The sequence below is a fragment of the Nerophis lumbriciformis genome, linkage group LG34 (assembly GCF_033978685.3).
Source record: "Nerophis lumbriciformis linkage group LG34, RoL_Nlum_v2.1, whole genome shotgun sequence".
In the NCBI taxonomy this organism is placed as follows: domain Eukaryota; kingdom Metazoa; phylum Chordata; class Actinopteri; order Syngnathiformes; family Syngnathidae; genus Nerophis; species Nerophis lumbriciformis.
The window spans coordinates 17,407,501-17,418,454 of record NC_084581.2 but is presented as its reverse complement, the minus strand read 5'-3'; the positions used below and the strand labels follow the sequence as shown (position 1 = coordinate 17,418,454).

Here is a 10,954-nt window from a genome sequence, read left to right as displayed (position 1 = left end):
AAAAGAGCTGCAATATGCAAACATAACTAGAACGGCCCTCAGTACGACAAACACAGTTAGTTTGTCCCTATGTTAGCAGGTTAGCTAGCTTTTTCATGGAGGGTGACCTAAGATGGTGGAACTCTTTTCATTTTTCGGTCTTAAGTCTAGCTTGACCTAAAAAGAGAAAAACACAAAATACATTCCTCCAACTAAAGTAAAAAGCGCTGCTGTGTTTGTTCTGCCATATAAAAATAGTATGTTAGTTTCTCTAGCAGGCTTCTTCCAGGTTAAAAAAAAAAAAAAGATGGCGCATGATGGAGGAACTACAATATGTGATTTGGACTGAGAAAAATGGTTCATCATTGACCTAAAAGTCACAGAGAAAAAAAACGTCATGTCATTGAGAACGGCCTTTGTTTGTTGGTTATCTAGCAGGCGACTTCCTAGTTGATAGAAAATGACAAGTCCATCTTGACTTTTCAAGGCAAATAGAGAAAGCAAACTATTTGTCTAACAAATTTTAAAACATCATGGAGCGCTGTGTTTGCAGTGAGTTAGCAGGCTAGTTCCTCGTACAAAGAGAATTACCTAAGTGTTACATACGGGGGGAGTAGACGGCACAGACAACAAGGGCGTGGTATTAACACTAAATGTGTTTATATACATACTATATATATATATATATGTATATATATATATACATATATATATATATATATCAAATAATAACAAATACTAATATAATAAACCAAGGGAAATGGAGTGTGACAAAAATCCAAGAATGTGTGTGTGAGTGTCTTTGTGTGTGTAAGACTATGTGTGGAGATTAGCTGTTAAATGTTACCGTACTATTGAGCGAGAGGCAAGTCCAAAAGGGGCAGGGCAGGCTCATAGATCCGTGAGAAGCAGGAAGTTGGGGGGAGGGGGCTATAGAGAGGCGTCGAAGGTCCGTGTCCAAGCGGGAGGTCCAGATCCAAGAGGAAGTCAGGGAAGCAGAAGGAACGCGGGGGAAGACGAGACACACAGCTCGTCACGAGGAACAAAGGCAGACTGCAGGAAGGACGACAATGAAGACACGAGACCAATTAAATACGACGGTGGAGGACACAGAGAGAGATAGAGCGAGATTGTATAGAGCATGATGATTGCTTACTGTACTCCAACAGATGATTACGTTCTGGCCCGGAACGCAGGTCTGCACTGGCTTAAGAAGCCCAGGAAGCTCATCACTGACAGGTGCGCTGAATGCTGATTGATTGCAGATGCTTGCTGCCGCCGGAGTGACGCGTGCAGGAGATGAGCGGCCGTGGGCGTGTCCCTAGGTGCGCTCCGCGAGTCTCATTGATGAGTGCGCATTGGCATGCGCCCGGGCCGTGACACTAAGACAGGGGTCAGCAACCCAAAATGTTATAAGAGCAATATTGGACCAAAAATTTTAAAAAAAAAAAATACTGTCTGGAGCCGCAAACAAATTAAAAACCTCCTATAAGTGATATAACGAAGTCAACACATGATACAAGTGTCTATATTAGCTGTAATAGCTTACTAGCAAAATGACTATGTGTCGCGGGCTGACACAAATCTTTGTTGACAGAAATGTTGAAATGTAATATTTATTCTACACATTTTTACAACATTGGAAAACATTAGTAAAACGCAGGCTTCTCAGAGGGTGAGATAACTCCTGGAAATTACTGGCTTAGAATGGCCAAAAGAATAGATGTCTGTCCAAGTTAAAGGAAATGGCAGGCTGTCTTCTTCTAATGGATTTATAACAATCTATGCAAGCTGGGTTACGTTTGCTGTGGTCTGGAACAACATGGCACACAAACCGCTATCAGAAATGCAGCCAATATCACATACAGATAATGTGTCAGGAAAAATGCAGACATAAATTAAACACCCAGAGGACATAGGAAATTAAATGAGCTCAAATATACCTACAAGTAGTGATGGGTCCGGCAACACAGATGCATCGGCGCATGCAACGAGCTCATAGAGCAAAACCCTGTGTCGGTGCGCGTACCGCTTTTAGAAAGTCACGTGACCGATCATGAGCTGTTTTGGTCACGTGACCAAAATGCGAACTGTGTCGCACTGACGCCTCCTCTGTGCCCTGTGAGCGGGTCTTTTCTACAGCCGGAGAAATAATAACTAGGAAGAGAAAGCGTTTAAAATTGAATAAGTTGGAAAAACTGTTTTTTTTTTTAATAAAAATGTGTAAGAAAAAATAATAATAATTTCCCAGTCCACAAGCATCCTCATTCACAACACATTCTCTTAGATTTCCATGTTATGATACATGTTTACATTATTTATTGACTGTATCTAAAAAAGATAAAAAATATATTTTTATTTAAATGAAGTTATGAAATAAACCTAAATGAAATACAATGACTTGGTTTATATTATTGTATATACTAGGTCATAAAATCAGTGTCAGTTGAGTCGGTCTGTAGGAATTTTTAATGTCCAGCAGATGTCAGTATTTAGTGACACAGTATCGACACAGTATCAATACAGTTTTGAATTGTGTCGAAACGCTTCATGACGCCTCATCAACCCATCACTACCTACAAGTGAGGCATAATGATGCAATATGTACATACAGCTAGCCTAAATAGCATATTAGCATTGATTAGCTTGCAGTCAGGCAGTGACCAAATATGCCTGATTAGCCCTCCACACAAGTCAATAACATCAACAAAGTTCACCTTTGTGCATTCACGCACAGCGTAAAAAGATTGGTGGACAAAATGAGACAAAGAAGGAGCGCCATAAAATATGTCTTTCTCTGGCATCGTTGAAGAAAGTTGTATATGTAATAGAGATGCGCGGATAGGCAATTTATTTCATCCGCAACCGCGGCAGAAAGTCGTCAACCATCCGCCATCCACCCGATGTAACGTTTGATCAGAACTGCATCCGCCCGCCATCCGCCCGTTGTTATATATCTAATATTAATTAAAAAAAAAAAAAAGGGTGAAAACTACGCGAATTGCACCTTGTGCAGACAAGATTTTTCGATCGGACACGGAGGAATTAGTGATGTAAAAGACCACGTTGGGACAAAAAAACACAAGTCTAATGCCGTTGCTAGCGATACAAGTGGAAAACTTTCAACGTTTTTCGTCGCCCAAACAGATTCTTTGGATGTGATAAATGCCGAAGTTTTATTTACGGAGGCAATAATTGAGCATGGACTTCCAATCGCACTGGCTGATCACATGGGACAGTTAATAATGTAATGCAACTTTTAAAAATCATTACGCGGTGATCGCGATCCCAAAAATAAACTTTTCTTGCATGATAATGGGCCCTTCTCGCGGATCGCCTCAGCTACGGCTCCCGGTGGGGCCCTCTCGGGGGAAGGAGCCTCGGTCCCGGACCCCGGCGAGGCGTCCCTCCGCTCCGTAAAAGTGTCCATCTCTTTTTTTTTTTTTCTTCTGTTGTGGCATATGCTGCAGGTTCCTGCTCGTTTTTCGTATGTGGGTAACAACATTTAACTATGTATATATATTTCCCAATTGGTTTAACTGCCACCCGCAAAAAAAAAAAAAAAAAAAAAAAATCAAATTAATCCGCCCGACCCGACCCGCGAGCGGATAAAATCTTATTTTTTTAAATTTCATCCGCCCGATCCGCGGATAATCCGCGGACTCCGCGGTTGTGTCCGCAAACCGCGCATCTCTAATATGTAAACAAACTACGGTGAGTTCAAGGACTGCCAAAATTAGTAGGACAAAACGGCGCTCGCCAAATACACTCATCAGAGAATCATGTTCAATATAAACAGTGCAATTTCTAACATTTAAGAAGGTTTGTGTCATGTTGTTCTCCTACAGAAACCCTATTAAAACAAAAGTATTTTTTCCCCCATATTTTTCTATTTTTCTACATTTTAAAAACAAAAGCTCCAAGGAGCCACTAGGGCGGCGCTAAAGAGCCGCACGCGACGCTAGAGCCTCGGGTTGCAGACCCCCGACCTAAGATGACTGAACTTTACTATTGTTGATTCTGGAACTTCGGTCCTACTTCGGTTCCACTTTGACCTAAAAGTCAAAAAGCAAAGAAAAGAAGAAAAAAAACACTTTTGCAATAAAAGCTAAATCATCAGGTGCTGCATTTTGCAGTTTGAGTCTGCAGTTTTTGGGGGTTTTTTTTTAGCTGGCAGGCTAGTCCTGTTTAATGATGGAGTAGGTGACTCAAGATGGTTGAACATTACTATTTTTTTTTATTTTAGGTGTTTGAAAACACACACAATCTTGACTTTTAAAGGCAAAAGAAAAGAAAACATTAGCTTAACAAATATATAAATGATCATGGAGCGCTGTAGTTGCGTGTGTCTGTATCTCAGCAGGTTAGTTAGCAGGCTACTTCCTGGTACAAGCAGAATGACCTAAGATGGCAGAACTTTACTATTGTTGATTCTGGAACCGGCGAAATGTTTCCACTTTGACCTAAAAGTCAAAAAGCAAAAAAACAAAACAAAAAAACACATTTGTAACAAAAGCAAAATATTGTTTAGAATTTGGTTTGTTTGTCTGCTGTAGGCTTGTACGGTATACTGGTATTAGTATAGTACCGCGATTCTAATGAATCATATTCCGTACTATACCGCCTCTAAAAAGTACTGGTCCGCTACCCGCCCCCGCGTCCCCGTCGTCGTCACGTTGTATCATTGCTGGTTTTACGAGCAGAGGAGCATGTTCAGCAGCGCACAATCACAGAGTACTTACAAGCAGACACAGTGTGGAGACAGAAAAGGGAGAACGGACGCATTTTGGCTTAAAAACTACCGATAAAGTTAAAGTTATAACACTGAAACGCCCTCAGAAAGAGGTGCTTTAAGACATGGCTAGCTAGCTAGCGGCTAAAGTCCACCCCCAGTTTGCAGTGTTTTAGCTACTTCTAAATCACTAATCCTCACCTTCATGGCGACAAATAAAGTACGTTTCTTACAAGTATCATCCCTGCAGGACGAGGAATAGCTAAACATGCTTCACTACACACCAGCTCACCGGCGTCAAAATGTAAACAAACGCCTTTGGTGGATCTACACCTGACATTCACTGTAATGATACCAGGTACAGGAGCGTATCTTGTCGATGATTACATCAATATTTTTTAGCATCACAAAATCTTTTTTCCTTTTTTGAAAATGTATATTATGTTTATAAACTCAGGAAATACGTCCCTGGACACATGAGGACTTTGAATATGACCAATGTATGATCCTGTAACTACTTGGTATCGGATTGATACCCAAATTTGTGGTATCATCCAAAACTAATGTAAAGCATCCAAACAACAGAAGAATAAGTGATTATTACATTTTAATAGAAGTGTAGATAGAACATGTTAAAAGAGAAAGTAAGCAGATATTAACAGTAAAATGAACAAGTAGATTAATAATCTATTTTCTACCACTTGTCCTTAATAATTTTGACAAAATAATAGAATGGAAAATGACACAATATGTTACTGCATGCATCCGTAGACAAATTAGGCTTTTGTTTGCTTACTTACTACTAAAAAACAAGTTGTCTTGTATGTTCACTATTTTATTTAAGGACAAACCTGTAATAAGAAACATGTGTTTAATGTACCATAACATTATTTGTTCAAATATATAGCCAATAATGCAATTTTTGTGGACCCCTTTATTTAGAAAAGTACCGAAAAGTATCGAAATACATTTTTGTACCGGTACCAAAATATTGGTATTGGGACAACACTAGTCTGCTGGTTTGTAAGCTAGCAGGCTACTTCCTCCTGGTTGAAGGAGGGTGACATAAGCTGGCGGAAATGGTAAAAAAAAAAAAAAAAAAAAAAAAAGCAATAATGTCTTTAACAAGAGTGAAAACTTTGTTGAATGCTGAATTTGTGTTTGTCTTGCAGTGTATTTTTAAAACTAAAGACAGTCTATATATTTATGACATTAGTTAAATACAAATAAAATACCTCACTTTCTGGTTTATGTAAAAGGGCAACAATGACTATATTGTTTTTGATTGAAAATAAACAAAGTAATAAACTCCGATAAAAGTGTTAAAAGTGAGCATTATCATCTTAGTAACAGCCAACTGTTTGATACAGGATTCCATCCATCCATTTTCTACCGCTTTTCCCTTTGGGGTCGCGGGGGGCGCTGGAGCCTATCTCAGCTACAATCGGGCGGAAGGCGGGGTACACCCTGGACAAGTCGCCACCTCATCGCAGGGCCAACACAGATAGACAGACAACATTCACACTCACATCCACACACTAGGGCCAATTTAGTGTTGCCAATCAACCTATCCCCAGGTGCATGTCTTTGGAGGTGGGAGGAAGCCGGAGTACCCGGAGGGAACCCACGCAGTCACGGGGAGGACATGCAAACTCCACACAGAAAGATCCCGAGCCCGGGATTGAACCCAAGACTACTCAGGACCTTCGTATTGTGAGGCAGATGCACTAACCCCTCTGCCACCGTGAAGCCCTGATACAGGATTATTTTTTAAATTGTACTTCTGACACACTCTTTCTCCTTTATTTACCCTTTATTTGCCCTTTAGTTACTCCTTTATTTATTCTTGAGTGTGATTTGTTTCTGCAGGCTGATGACCTGATCATCCAGTGTTGGGTGGCATGGAGGCGTACTTTCATAAATCAGCTGCTGTGCACGGCTTTCAGCTCAAAGAGAGACAGCCGTGGTTATATAAATACAAGTGTATTTAGGAAGAAGGGGAAGTGTGCATGATATGAACTCAGATAAACTTCCCCCTCTCCTTCCTTTGCTATTTATCACCTGTCTGTGCCCGTCTATGTGGAAAGTGGTTCCGTATGACAAAGCGTGCATTCGAGATGATATAACATGGTAATTCACTTTTTTTTTTTTTACCCTCACTCTTCTCTCTGAATGATTTGTTTTATGACAAAGACATCCATGCCAAAAGCTAGTGGTGCAGTTATATCACCACACAGCTTGCTTCCTGGGTCACATTGCCGGTTGGATTTGTCGGTCAGCGATGATAGATTTAATTATTTTTTTTTAGGGCAATTTAATAAATGTTTCATAGAACTATGAGAATATATAAAATAATTTATCATTTCATATTTCAAATATTAAAATGAGTGTAATTTTAGAAAATCAAAGCTATAATATAATCGTCTGCAATTCAATGTATATAAAGTACTGTAATTTAATTTTAATACGACACAATATTTTTCTACAAAAATGTATTAATAGAAGATATTTATTTATTTCTATAAATGTATTGATACAATTTGATTTTATAACTATAAAAATGATTTTACAAGTAATTTACTGTATTTTAATAATATATATATATATATTTCTGAATAGTTTTATTCATTATAGTAATAGTCACATTTATTTTGAATCTATATACAGGGTGTTTTGATTGATTGATTGAAAGTTTTATTAGTAGATTGCACAGTACAGTACATATTCCGTACAATTGACCAATAATTGGTAACACCCGAATACGTTTTACAACTTGTTTAAGTCGGGGTCCACGTTAATCAATTCATGGTACCCCACCTTCCGCCCGAATGCAGCTGAGATAGGCTCCAGCCACCCCCGCGACACCGAAAGGGACAAGCGGTATAAATTGGATGGATGGATGGATATATATATACACTGTATATACATATATATACATGTATGCATACATATATGCATATACTGTATATACACACACAAATATACATATAAACGCACATATTTACATATATACACACATATATACATATATACACACATATATTCATACACACACACATGTACATGTATTTATGTATATATTAGGGCTGTCCACGTTAACGCATTAACACGTTATTAATGAAAATAAATGATCGCATTATTAATATGAATGAAGATTAATCACTTCCGGGTTAAGGCCTAACCCGGCAGACGCGTGCATTTGTAACACGGTCTGTGATTGCGAGGAAGGGCAGCACATTTCGCTTTAAAAAAGAACTTTAGATAAACTCAATCAATGTTTATTTATATAGCCCTAAATCACAAGTGTCTCAAAGGGCTGCACAAGCCACAACGACATCCTCGGTACAGAGCCCACATAAGGGCAAGGAAAAACTCACCCCAGTGGGACGTCGATGTGAATGACTATGAGAAACCTTGGAGAGGACCGCATATGTGTGTAACCCCCCCCCCTCTAGGGGAGACCGAATGCAATGGATGTCGAGTGGGTCTGACATAATATTGTGAGAGTCCAGTCCATAGTGGATCCAACATAATAGTGAGAGTCCAGTCCATAGTGGGTCAGCAGGAAACCATCCCGAGCGGAGACGGGTCAGCAGCGCAGAGATGTTCCCAACCGATGCACAGGCGAGCAAAAAACCAAGGTAACTTGTTGGTATTGCAGCGACAAACATTTTTATGATCGGTGAATATTAACTTCAAAATACCATCTAAAAGAGGCACATGTACTCGAGGATGGCGCCGACAGTGTTGACAATCCTCTTGGGAACTTTTTTGTAAGCAGCTACTGGAGACAAATCTAGTGACTTTTCCCGGTGATATAAGAGACTTTTGTATGTCTTGGAAACTCTGTGGTGAAAGCAGATAGCAGTTAGGGTCTTTAGCGAGATCAACTGGTGCTGCTGCTCTACTCACGCCAATAGCTACATGCTAGCATGAATTCTAGCTATATTCACAACAAGCAGAGGACAACACTGTCAAAGTTTACTGATTCAATGTTGTCAACAAAAGTAGCACAGTTAAGTTAAACATGTGCCTTTGCTAAAAAGACAGCCAGCGCACGTAGGACATCGAACATCTGTGAAGACCAAGTCCTGCAAGATGATGTCCTTCATATCGCCACAGCTGATCTGTCCTACATTACCTTGGAGAGGCACAATTACAGCAAGGATACACCAACTGTACTACACAAACAAGAGCATCAACTTGCAACTACAGACTGAATGTGAATTTATTTTGCTTCCTGGAGAATGTCAAATATCTGTAAGTAATCACAACGAGCCGAAAAAGGTAAACTTTTTCAAACTAAACAGTTTAAACTAAAGAAGAGTGAATGGTGCACCATGTTAAGTTGTTTGAGTGTGTTTACCAGTGACTTGCGGTGAGGTTCATGGCTGGTGAGGTACTGACTTCATCACAGTCAGATTTACAAACATATGAACCCTAAAGAGTATCTTATTCACCATTTGATTGGCAGCAGTTAACGGGTTATGTTTAAAAGCTCATACCAGCATTCTTCCCTGCTTGGCACTCAGCATCAAGGGTTGGAATTGGGGGTTAAATCACCAAAAATGATTCCCGGGCGCGGCGCCGCTGCTGCCCACTGCTCCCCTCACCTCCCAGGGGGTGAACAAGGGGATGGGTCAAATGCAGAGGACAAATTTCACCACACCTAGTGTGTGTGTGTGACAATCATTGGTACTTTAACTAAACTTTAACTTTACACATACAAACTGTAGCACACAAAAAAGCACATTTAATTAAAAAAACGTTATTATGGTTTTACCTTTACTTATAAGTGCGGGAACAGTGGTGTTCGTGTTGGAGGAGTTGTGAATGAATGAAATATGAAATCCGTGCTGCAGTCTGCAGGTGTACCTAATGTTGTGTCCCTGCAGTCGTTCACGGCTCCTCCGGCACGAGCATTGTTGTTTTTGCACTTTTTGGCTTCTTGTTAAGTGACTTTTTTTGGGTGGATTCGGTCTTGCACGTGGAGGGTTTGGGTGTGGGGCTCCCGTAGGGGGGTGCATTCTGCGGCGGGGGTGCATTAACCGGCACCAGGAGGCGGGATTACTGCGAGCCTCACACAGTGCGTCTTCGCAGCAGTTTTATGATTGCTCAGCACAAGAAATACGTTACACACATACAGTTGTTGACAAAGTACACTGTACATTATATACCTCAGCTAACTAAACTATGGAAATGTATAATATAATTCATATAGCAATACGGTCTCACTGCACAGCAGGCCAGCAGTTAGCCGAGTCCGCAATCCATGTTGAGGCACAACTGAGTGACGTGCCTCAACTGGCTGCTGATCACCGCAAGTCTCTTCTCAGTATTTGAACGGCAAATGTGAAAATTCAGCGATTTTGAATAAAAATAATCTAAAACTGGTAAAGTTAAATGGAAAATAACTTTATAGTATAATCACTGAATACATATAACAATTTAATTAATTTTTTTTCTTTTTACATTTTTTTTCTTTCCATGATGGCAGGTGAGGGCCCGCCTCACCTGCCATCATGCCTCCAGTGACCGCACATCACTGGTGTTTACTACATTATCGATTATTTGATATATATATATATATATATATATATATATATATATATATATATATATATACATATATATATATATATATATATATATATACATATATATATATATATATATATATATGTGTATGTATATATGTGTATGTATATGTATATATATATATATATATATGTATGTGTATATATATATATATATATGTATGTGTATATATATATATATATATAAATATATATATATATATATATATATATATATATGTATATGTATATATATATATATATATATATATATATATATATATATATGTATATATATATATATATATATATATATATATATATATGTGTATGTGTATATATATATACACATAAATATAATATTAAAACAAAACACGTATTGGTATGTCAGACTTAGCCTTGTCGTGGTTTAACTCTTATCTTACTGACAGGATGCAATGCGTCTCCCATAATAATGTGACCTCTGACTATGTTAAGGTAACGTGCGGAGTTCCTCAGGGTTCGGTTCTTGGCCCTGCACTCTTTAGTATTTACATGCTGCCGCTAGGCGACATCATACGCAAATACGGTGTTAGCTTTCATTGTTATGCTGATGACACCCAACTCTACATGCCCCTAAAGCTGACCAACACGCCGGATTGTAGTCAGCTGGAGGCGTGTCTTAATG

At 39.1% G+C, this 10,954-nt stretch overlaps 1 long non-coding RNA gene across 1 annotated transcript in view; it reads right to left on the bottom strand.

Annotated features, from left to right (window-relative positions):
- Positions 1-736: 736 nt before the first annotated feature.
- LOC140677534 (uncharacterized) overlaps positions 737-10,954 on the bottom strand; it is a 31,859-nt gene continuing 21,641 nt past the window's right edge. The window contains exons 2-3 of the long non-coding RNA XR_012049312.1: positions 1,136-1,361; positions 737-1,032 (exon numbers count right to left, since the gene is read on the bottom strand). This is a non-coding gene — a long non-coding RNA (uncharacterized lncRNA). The remainder of the gene's footprint in view (positions 1,033-1,135; positions 1,362-10,954) is intronic.